The following is an 11,324-nucleotide window of genomic DNA, read 5'->3' on the forward strand; positions in this document are numbered from 1 at the left end:
TATCGAGGGTAGAAAGCGCTAGATTGAAGTCACCAAGTATAAGTGTATTATTATCTAAGTATTTCTTCACTTTGGTTATTAATTGATTTAAATATTTGGCAGTTCCCACATTCGGGGCATATATATTGAGGATTGTTAAGTCCTCTTGTTGGATAGATCCTTTAAGTATGATATAGTGTCCCTCTTCATCTCTCACTACAGTCTTCGGGGTAAATTTTAGTTTATCTGATATAAGGATGGCTACCCCTGCTTTCTTTTGAGGACCTTTTGAATGGTAAATGGTTCTCCAACCTTTTATTTTCAGGCTGTAGGTGTCCTTCTGTCTAAAATGAGTCTCATGTAAACAGCAAATAGATGGGTCCTGTTTTTTTATCCAGTCTGAAACCCTGCGCCTTTTGATGGGGTCATTAAGTCCGTTCATGTTCAGAGTTACTGTTGACAGATATGAGTTTAGTGTCATCATGATATCTATTCAGTCCTTGTTTTTGTTGATTGTTCCATTGAACTTCTTCTTAAAGGGGAATTTTAAGAGTCCCCCTTAAAATATCTTGCAGAGCTGGTTTGGAGGTCACATATTCTTTCAGTTCCTGCCTGTCTTGGAAGCTCTTTTTCTCTCCTTCCATTTTGAATGAGAGCCTTGCTGGATAAAGTATTCTTGGTTGCATGTTCTTCTCATTTAGGACCCTGAATATATCCTGCCAGCCCTTTCTGGCCTGCCGGGTCTCTGTGGAGGGGTCTGCTGTTACCCTAATATTCCTCCCCATAACAGTCAGGGATTTCTTGTCTCTTGCTGCTTTAAGGATCTTCTCTTTATCTTTGGAATTTGCAAGCTTCACTATTAAATGTCGAGGTGTTGAACGGTTTTTATTGATTTTAGGGGGGGATCTCTCTATTTCCTGGATATGAATGCCTGTTTCCCTTCCCAGATTAGGAAAGTTTTCAGCTATGATTTGTTCAAATACATATTCTGGCCCTCTGTCCCTTTCGGCACCCTCGGGATCCCCAATTATGCGTAGGTTTTTCTTCCTCAGGCTGTCGTTTATTTCCCTTAATCTGTCTTCATGGTCTTTTAATTGTCTGTCTCTTTTTTCCTCAGTTCCCCTCTTTGCCATCAACTTGTCTTCTATGTCACTCACTCGTTCTTCCACCTCGTTAACCCTCGTTGTTAGGACTTCTAGTTTGGATTGCATCTCATTCAATTGATTTTTAATTTCTGCCTGATTGGATCTAAAATCTGCAGTCATGAAGTCTCTTGAATCCTTTATGCTTTTTTCTAGAGCCACCAGTAGCTGTGTAATAGTGCTTCTGAATTGGCTTTCTGACATTGAATTGTAATCCAGATTTTGTAAATCTGTGGGAGAGAGGACTGTTTCTGATTCTTTCTCTTGAGGTGAGGTTTTCCTTTTAGTCATTTTGCTTAGTGCAGAGTGGCCAAAAACAAATTGTATTGGAAAATGAGCAAAAGAGAGGAGAGAAAGAAGGAAAGAAAGGAGAAAAAGAAAAAAGAAAAAAGGAAGAAAAAAAGGAAAAAAGAGAATAAAAAGAGAAAGAAAAAGAAAGAAAGGGAAAAAAGGGGCTGGGGGACGCAATCAGAAATAAAAACAAACAAACAAAAACAAAACAAAAACAAAACAACAAAAGAAAAAACAAAAAACACGGGGGAGTATCTTTGATTCTGTATACTTTAAGTCCCTTGACTTCCCCTGGATCTTGTCTGTCTAGCTGGTCTTCAGGGGGAGGGGCCTGTTGTGCTGATTTTCAGGTGTTAGCACTTGGGGGAGCTGCTCTGCCCCCTGCCTGGTGCAGGGCTCAGTGGGGGTTGTTTACCCCGTGAGGCCCCAGGAGGAACAACCCCAGTGGCTGCGGCAGCTCTGGAGCCCTGTATTCTGCCCCCACAGTAACTACAGAGCTCTCCGTCTGCAGGGCCTGGACTCCGGGGGCGGGGCCGCTGATCTGCTCAGCTCGGGGCAGGAGCGTCCTTGCTGTCCTGGGCCTTCGCGGCCTCTGCCTGTCCCGGGGGGAGGCCGGATCCTGGGCTGTGTCCTGGCGCCCTGTGCTCCCGGCCTGCGCTGTTGGATTCGCACTCCCGGCCGCGCAGCTGCTTCTCCACAGAGCCGCCGCCCGAGCCCCTCTGAGCTGCTCCCGGGCCGCGCAGCCCCCTCCGTGGAGCTGCCGCCCGAGCCCCTCCGAGCTGCTCCCGCCCTGCAGCCCCCTCCACAGAGCCTCCCCCGAGCCCCTCCGAGCTGCTCCGGGTCCTGCCATGCACGCTGCAGCCCTTAGGGAGCTCGGCGCACTCTCCTGGGCGCGCATGGGTCTGTTAGTGTCCCAAGGAGCCCGAGGTCATCCCCGCCCTCCTGGGGTCCTGCTCCAACTCCCTGCGAGCCCCTTTCTGACTGGGGAAGGTTGGTGAAGCTCCTGCTTCTCCGGGACGCGGCTCTCCTGTCCTGGGGACACTCGCCCCGGCCTTAGCCCGGCTCCTTGCAGAGCCTCTCCCCCTTGGAAGCCTTTTGTTTCTTTATTTCTTTTTCCCCCTGTCTTCCTACCTAGATCGAAGCGTGAACTCTTCTCACTGTAGCATTCCAGCTGGTCTCTCTTTAAACCTCAGGCCGAATTCGTAGATTTTCAGGATGATTTGAAGGTTATCTAGGTAATTTGGTGGGGACAGGTGATTTGGGGACCCTACTCTTCCGCCATCTTGCCCCTCCTCTTCCCTAATCCTTTTTATATGTATATTGTCTACTCTTTCATTCTTTATTTGAATAATTTGACACTTCTCTTTTCTTGAATGATCTGACTATAGGTTTGCTAAAGTGAACCCCTGGATTATTCAGTCACTAGCTGGTCCTCGCTTTCAGAAGTATGTGGTTCTGGCTAAAACTCATTGCTTAGTCATTGACCAGTGGCCATCCTTAGAAGATTCTGACTTTGGCTATATCGTAAAGACAGAACACATAGAAGTTGATAGGGACTATCAGCGAATCATAATATTTGAGGCAGGGCAGCAAGTCGTCTCTTGAAGGGGGAATCTTATAGTCAATGACTGAATTCCCCCTATGCCTTAGCACTGTTGAAACGTGGGTAGGGTACCTGAGTGGCTCAATGGTGGAGCATGTGCCTTCGGCTCAGGTCATGATCCCGGGGTCCTGGAATCGAGTCCCACATTGGTACTCATCACTCAGCAGGGAGTCTCCTTCTACCTCTGCCTGTGTCTCTGCCTCTTTCTGTAACTCTCATGAATAAATAAATAAATAAAAAAAGAATTGCAGGTATAAGAGCCTTGCTGCTCCTGCCATAAAAGGCAGCCCATCCACACACTCCCAAATGACAGAAATTAAAGTTTTTGAGTAGGAGACTGCATCTCATTCTTAGACCCCAAGTAGGAGAACCACCTTCTTTTTTTATTAATAATACTTTTATTTAGGTATAATTCACATAACTAAATCCACCCCTTTAAAATATGTAATTTAGTAATTTTAGTATATTCACAGGATTTTAAATCCATCACCACTGTCTGACTCTAGAATATTTTCATTACCCCAAAAAGAGTCATTCCCTTTTAAGGAATGACTTAAATGACTTCCATAGCCATTAGGAATCATTCACTTTTACCCAAAACTTCTGGCAGTAACTGGTCTCCTTTCCACATCTGTGGATTTGCCTGTTTTGGGGACTTTAACTTAGCAGAATATTTTAAAGTTTGATCCATGTGGAAGAAAGTATCAGTCCCGCCTTCTTTTTTTTTTATCTTATGTGTTTAGTTCATTCCTTTTGAATGCATGAGTAGTCATTGTATGACATAGTACGACATTTTCTTTACCCATCTGTTGATGTACACTTGAGTTGTTTCCGCATTCAGGATATTATGAAAAACACTGCTGTGAATATTCAGACACACAAATTTGTGTGAACGTGTGTTTCACTTCTCTTGCGTATATATGTAGGAATGGAATTTCTAGGTCATATGATAACTTTGTGTTTAACTTTCTTAGGATCTTTCTAAGTGCTTTTCAAAGTAGGTGCATTCTTTTACATTCCCAACAGCAATATATGTGGGTTCCAATGTCTTCGCTTCCTTCCAACATTTATCCTATTTTATTTTATCCATCCTATAGGTGTTGTAGCAGTTAAGAGTTCAACCAGAGAAAGAGAACCAGTAGTATATAAATAGTAGATAAATCAGGAGTGAGCAGCAGAACAATAGAAGGTTGGGTCAGAAAATGCACGGGGTGAGGGGCACAGCATAATGTAGGCTTTCCCAACTGATACAGTCTCTAAGGGCTCTTCCAGGTCTAACATCATACACATCTAGAAACCAAGGTGGTAGAGACGGTGAAAGAAGCAGTTTACATTCTGTAACAAGTGAAACAAAGCCTAAGTTGTGGGCACATCTACCAAGATGCTCTTTGTTTCCTTTAGCTCTTCCATGAGCTGACATCTCCCATGAACTTGGGTCACAGTTTATCTGCTCCCTCCAATGTGCCAGGCAGTGTGGCAGCACTTGACACAATTCAGGAATGAAACCTCATGGCAGGACTCGCGAAGGTTCCTTAAGATGCTGGGAAATTTTGAGTAGCAAACAGTTTTAATGTATTTACAACTAATTTGAAAGCAACTGGTTTGGGGTCCCTTAAACAAAATTGGAATGACTTGCAACAGCTGTTTCTCTGGAAACCTCACAGAGAGCTGCCTGTCTGGCTCCTCTTACTGGTACCTCTTCCCTGCAGGGAACTGCCTTTTCAGGTGCTGAGCTCTTTTGTATGTTCTGGGATAACAGCAAGGACCAGAAAGCAGCATGCATCCTCACATACGAGGGGAGCAGATGTATGGGAAAACCCAAGTGTAGGTTTAGAAGAAGAGAGACATGATAGAACTATTTAGAGGCTGATCCCAAATATGAGAATCCTGTTGACATCAATTTTCCATCTAGGCCAAGGCTCCCAACTATATCTCAAGTAACCACAGGATGTGTTTGATGGTCAGCAAACATAACACGTGCCTTGTGCTGCTTGACTCATAAATCATGACGGGGTGGTGGAAAGATATGCATGAGTATTTGGGTGTGACACGCACATATCAGGCTATTGATCTACTTATTATTTATCTTTTTTTTGATGTTTAAGTATTAGGATTTTATTTCCAGCACTTAAGGTTCATCCTTGGGTGTAAGAAGTCTAATAGAACCTGAGGGGCGGGCAGCCCCGGTGGCGCAGCGGTTTAGCGCCACCTGCAGCCGGGGTGTGATCCTGGAGACCCGGGATCGAGTCCCACGTCGGGCTCCCTGCATGGAGCCTGCTTCTCCCTCTGCCTGTCTGTCTCTCTCTCTCTGTCTCTATGAATGAATAAATAAATAAAAATCTTTTAAAAAAAAAAAAAAAAAAAAAAAAAAAAAAAAAAGAACCTGAGGGGCTCCTTTTAAATATTTACCTACTTGTGATGGACAAACCAACCAATAAACCATTTTTTATTTACTTACATCACGGATCTCCCATAGGAAACCCTTCAGCCTAGCACCCTTCATAGCTCTAGTACAATGTCACTGTCCTGGGGTCTCACTGATCCACATCTAACGATGCCTACAAAACACCTATGCTATCCGTCTTATCTCATGAATCCTAGAGCTTCTCTCAGCTGTAAATGCAATGATGTTTACTAAAAGCAGTTCTGCTTTACTGACAGACAATATCTGACAGTAAAGAATATACCAAGACTTGACTGAACCAAAATTGCATGAAGAATGAGTTCACCCTTCTGCTCTGCAGTGTAGTTTCCAGAAGTCAACTGTGATAAAAAGCAGGAAATCACTATTTTAAAATTTTACTAACTCCTAAAAAGCTAGAAGTTGGATTTAACAGTTTATTATGATTTATAAGTATCGTTTTAAAAACATCAGTCCAATTGTAAATGGGATTGACTCCTTAATTTCTCTTTCTTCAGTCTCATTGTTAGTATATAGAAATGCCACTGACTTCTGGGCATTGATTTTGTATCCTGCCACGCTACCGAATTGCTATATGAGTTCTAGCAATCTTGGGGTGGAGACTTTTGGGTTTTCTATGTAGAGTATCATGTCATCAGCGAAGAGGGAGAGTTTGACTTCTTCTTTGCCAATTTGAATGCCTTTAATGTCTTTTTGTTGTCTGATTGCTGAGGCTAGGACTTCCAGTACTATGTTGAACAGCAGTGGTGAGAGTGGACATCCCTGTCTTGTTCCTGATCTTAGGGGAAAGGCTCCCAGTGCTTCCCCATTGAGAATGATATTTGCTGTGGGCTTTTCAGAGATGGCTTTTAAGATGTCGAGGAATGTTCCCTCTATCCCTACACTCTGAAGAGTTTTGATCAGGAATGGATGCTGTATTTTGTCAAATGCTTTCTCTGCATCCAATGAGAGGATCATATGGTTCTTGGTTTTTCTCTTGCTGATATGATGAATCACATTGATTGTTTTACGGGTGTTGAACCAGCCTTGTGTCCCAGGGATAAATCCTACTTGGTCATGGTGAATAATTTTCTTAATGTACTGTTGGATCCTATTGGCCAGTATCTTGTTGAGAATTTTTGCATCCCATTTACAATTGCACCCAAAAGCATAAGATACCTAGGAATAAACCTAACCAAAGATGTAAAGGATCTATACCCTCAAAACTATAGAACACTTCTGAAAGAAATTGAGGAAGACACAAAGAGATGGAAAAATATTCCATGTTCATGGATTGGCAGAATTAATATTGTGAAAATGTCAATGTTACCCAGGGCAATATACACGTTTAATGCAATCCCTATCAAAATACCATGGACTTTCTTCAGAGAGTTAGAACAAATTATTTTAAGATTTGTGTGGAATCAGAAAAGACCCCGAATAGCCAGGGGAATTTTAAAAAAGAAAACCATATCTGGGGGCATCACAATGCCAGATTTCAGGTTGTACTACAAAGCTGTGGTCATCAAGACAGTGTGGTACTGGCACAAAAACAGACACATAGATCAGTGGAACAGAATAGAGAATCCAGAAGTGGACCCTGAACTTTATGGGCAACTAATATTCGATAAAGGAGGAAAGACTATCCATTGGAAGAAAGACAGTCTCTTCAATAAGTGGTGCTGGGAAAATTGGACATCCACATGCAGAAGAATGAAACTAGACCACTCTCTTTCACCATACACAAACATAAACTCAAAATGGATGAAAGATCTAAATGTGAGACAAGAGTCCATCAAAATCCTAGAGAAGAACACAGGCAACACCCTTTTTGAACTCGGCCATAGTAACTTCTTGCAAGATACATCCACGAAGGCAAAAGAAACAAAAGCAAAAATGAATTATTGGGACTTCATCAAGATAAGAAGCTTTTGCATAGCAAAGGATACAGTCAACAAAACTCAAAGACAACCTTCAGAATGGGAGAAGATATTTGCAAATGACATATCAGATAAAGGGCTAGTTTCCAAGATCTATAAAGAACTTATTAAACTCAACACCAAAGAAACAAACAATCCAATCATGAAATGGCAAAAGACATGAAGAGAAATCTCACAGAGGAAGACATAGACATGGCCAACATGCATATGAGAAAATGCTCTGCATCACTTGCCATCAGGGAAATACAAATCAAAACTACAATGAGATACCACCTCACACCAGTGAGAATGGGGAAAATTAACAAGGCAGGAAACAACAAATGTTGGAGAGGATGCGGAGAAAAGGGAACCCTCTTACACTGTTGGTGGGAATGTGAACTGGTGCAGCCACTCTGAAAAACTGTGTGGAGGTTCCTCAAACAGTTAAAAATAGACCTGCCCTACGACCCAGCAATTGCACTGTTGGGGATTTACCCCAAAGATACAAATGCAATGAAACGCTGGGACACCTGCACCCCGATGTTTATAGCAGCAATGGCCACGATAGCCAAACTGTGGAAGGAGCCTCGGTGTCCAACGAAAGATGAATGGATAAAGAAGATGTGGTTTATGTATACAATGGAATATTACTCAGCTATTAGAAATGACAAATACCCACCATTTGCTTCAACGTGGATGGAACTGGAGGGTATTATGCTGAGTGAAGTAAGTCAGTCGGAGAAGGACAAACATTATATGTTCTCATTCATTTGGGGAATATAAATAATAGTGAAAGGGAATATAAGGGAAGGGAGAAGAAATGTGTGGGAAATATCAGAAAGAGAGACAGAACGTAAAGACTGCTAACTCTGGGAAACGAACTAGGGGTGGTAGAAGGGGAGGAGGGCAGGGGGTGGGAGTGAATGGGTGACCGGCACGGGGGGTTATTCTGTATGTTAGTAAATTGAACACCAATAAAAAATAAATTAAAAAAAATAAAAAGATAGTAAAACAAACAAAAAAAATCAGTCCATTAAACCATGTAGAAATAAGTATGAAAAAGTCTGCAAAACAAAACATACTTTAAACATATTTAAGTAGAGGGATTATCTGAAATTCCAGATTTCTCAGTCACTTGGTTATTATACTATGGCAGCCAGGTAATCCTGAACTTCAGTCGGAGTGAGCCTTCTGAATCCAGCTTCATTGCAGATTGCAACCTCTATGTTGTCTTCTGTCATTTTTCCTTCAAAGCTTTCCTTTAGGGTTAATATGGCTGTATGAATGGCATCTTCAAGTTCCAGGTCTTCATTATATCTTTTCTCAAGGAAAGTCTTCCCATTCACATAGTTCTTTCCCATTGCTGTGGCTTTCCAGGCAAAGTAAGCTCCAGATGGATCTGACTGAAATGAATACGGTCGCCCCTCATTCCAACCACAAATTAGTAGGGAAACTCCAAATGGACGAACACCACCTGACTGAGTGTATTCTTGCATCACTTAAGCAACTCTGTAATTAGTAATTTAGTAATTTAGTATATTCACAGGATTCCACAGCTGAGCTGTGGGAATGGGTTCTTGGTAAACGAGATAGTATTGCTGAGCAAGATTTCGAGCTCTGTGCACGAGCACTCTGTAATCTGGGCCCATGCCACTATACACCAGGCCTATGTGCTTGGTAATTGGTTCCACTTTGTGGACACTTCGCTCATCATACAGAATAGATTTCTGTTTCTTCTCAGTTGCGAATACCACACCATTTGCGGCTTTAATTCCAACTGAAGGGGCTCCTCCAGCTACAGCAGCCAATGCATATTCAATCTGGACAAGTTTACCAGATGGGCTGAATGTAGTCAGTGAAAAGCTGTAACTGCGCTCCACCATCTTTGCCTGGAGTGCCAGAGCACAGCCTGATCTACTTATTTATCTAAATGAGAAGAGCCTACTGAGTGGTCAACATCCGGTTTCAAATTATTCCTTGTGACCACTTCATTCTGGAATGGTGGCAGAAGCGAATGGCAGGAGGAAATTCAAGTTAGACTCTGAGATTTAGCTACTGGAAGCTTAAGTCAGAGGTAAAGGGGCCATCCATGTTTTCTGACAGAAATTCCAGACCTCCAGCCCCCTAGGTGTTGGGTTTGGGCTCAATCAAAAGCCAGAATCAAAGCCTATTGTTCCTTGCTGCTTGCTTTAGCAAATGAGATCATTTCCATGACCCGTTGTATAGATTGAAAAGTTCTAGTAAGAGGTTGCTATTTTTATCATGATGACAGCAATATATGTATCCTGCAGTAAGTCGGTAGGGTCATGGACAATCAAAATGCCCAGGCTGCTTTTGGGCTCCAGTGAGAAAATGCCTGTGACCCCTACACTGATGAACAGCGCCGTGTGATGATGACAGAAGCCTGCTCCAGACATGAAGGGATTTTATTAGAACTGGCCATTGGATGGTGGCAAAGGGCGATATTTGATAGATGTAATAGTGCCCTCTGGAGCATTGAGGGATAAAAGGGAGGATGTCAGTGCCAGCCCCAAGGATGACAGTAACTGCAATACCATGTGCTGCAGGAGGCTAAGTGCTTCAGGTTCACCAGAGCTCTATGATGTACAAGTATTACCCCTGCTTTACGAACCCTCTGTTACTTGACTGACTTTATCCTGAGACCATACATGAGTGTGGAGTGAGGCCAGGATTTGCAACATTCACGAGTACTCACTTGGCATTTGCTATGTGCCAGGTCTGTCATATGTGCTCTACATGGATTACTTGGCTTAGTCCTCATAACGGCTCCATTAGGTAAGTACAACTGTTATCCACGGTTTATAGATAAGGGACCTGAGGCACAGTGAGGACAGGAGCTTCCTCAAGATCCCAAAGCTGGGAAGTGGCAGTCAGGATTCAAACCCCCATTGCCTGGGTCCAGAGTCCCTGCTCTCAGCCATGTACCTGGCTGTGTCCTTTATATCTGAGTCTGAGTAAATAAACTATTCTCTCTCAGAAGCAAACACATTTGTAATTATAAATTGTTGTTGTCGAGAGGGGCGGGGCAAGATGGCAGAATAGTAGGGTCCCCAAGTCACCTGTCCCCACCAACTTACCTAGATAACTTTCAAATCGTCCTGAAAACCCACATCATCCCCTGATTTACAGAGAGAATGGCGGGAATGCTACAGAGAGAGGAGTTTGCGCTTCTAACAAGGTTGGACCATGGGAAAAAAAATAAAAAAGAATTCGGTGGGGGAGGGGCCCCACAAGGAGCTGGGCTAAGGGGGGCGGGCAGCGAGAGACCCTGGGACAGGAAAGCCCAGTCCCGGAGAAGCAGGAATGATAAAAAATCCACCTGGATTATTCCCGGATAGAAAGGTGCTGGCAGGGACCTCGGGCAGGATCCCAGGAGGGGCAGTGGAGCTCCCAGGTTCCCGGGGTCCCTCACAGAACAGAAGTGCCTTGGGGAGAGCACCCCACACCCCCGGTCCAAGGTAAAGGGCTGGAGCGGGTGTCCAGTGGGGCCTCGGGAGCAGCTCAGGCGGTGGCTCTGGTGGAGGTTACTTGGCAGCCCTGGGAGCATGATTCCAGTGGTGCAGGCACTGGAGCCCAGGGTGACGGGGACACAGCCCCCTATCCTGTGGTCTCCCTGGGACAGGCGGAGGCCGGGAGGGCCCAGGACACCGGGGATGGTCCTACCACCTGGCCCCGCTGAGCTGTGCACGACAGCGCCCCCCACCCCCGGGGCATCCAGGCCAGTGCATTCTGGGAGCTGCCATCCTTACAGCAGGAGCTAACTCCAGGGCTGGAGTGCTGGCCGCTACCAGTGTGGTCGTTCCTCCTGGTGTCACCTGTGCCTGGGAGCGTTGAGGCCGCCAAGGGATATAGGCCTCACAGGGTAAACAGCTCCCACTGAGCCGTGCACCTGGCAGGGGGCTCCACAGCTCCCCCAGGTGCACACACCTGAGAAAAAGCACAGCAGGCTCCTCCCACAGAAGACCAGC

General features: G+C 44.4%; 1 long non-coding RNA gene across 1 annotated transcript; it reads right to left on the minus strand.

The window, feature by feature from the left end:
• Positions 1-5,316: 5,316 nt before the first annotated feature.
• On the minus strand, positions 5,317-9,239 carry LOC119868244. Its single transcript, XR_005386033.1, has 3 exons — positions 8,890-9,239; positions 7,241-7,243; positions 5,317-5,327 (listed from the first exon to the last, which is right to left on the minus strand). It is a non-coding gene; the product is annotated as an uncharacterized LOC119868244 (long non-coding RNA).
• Between the last annotated feature and the right edge of the window lie 2,085 nt (positions 9,240-11,324).

This window comes from Canis lupus, chromosome X (assembly GCF_011100685.1).
Source record: "Canis lupus familiaris isolate Mischka breed German Shepherd chromosome X, alternate assembly UU_Cfam_GSD_1.0, whole genome shotgun sequence".
NCBI lineage: Eukaryota > Metazoa > Chordata > Mammalia > Carnivora > Canidae > Canis > Canis lupus.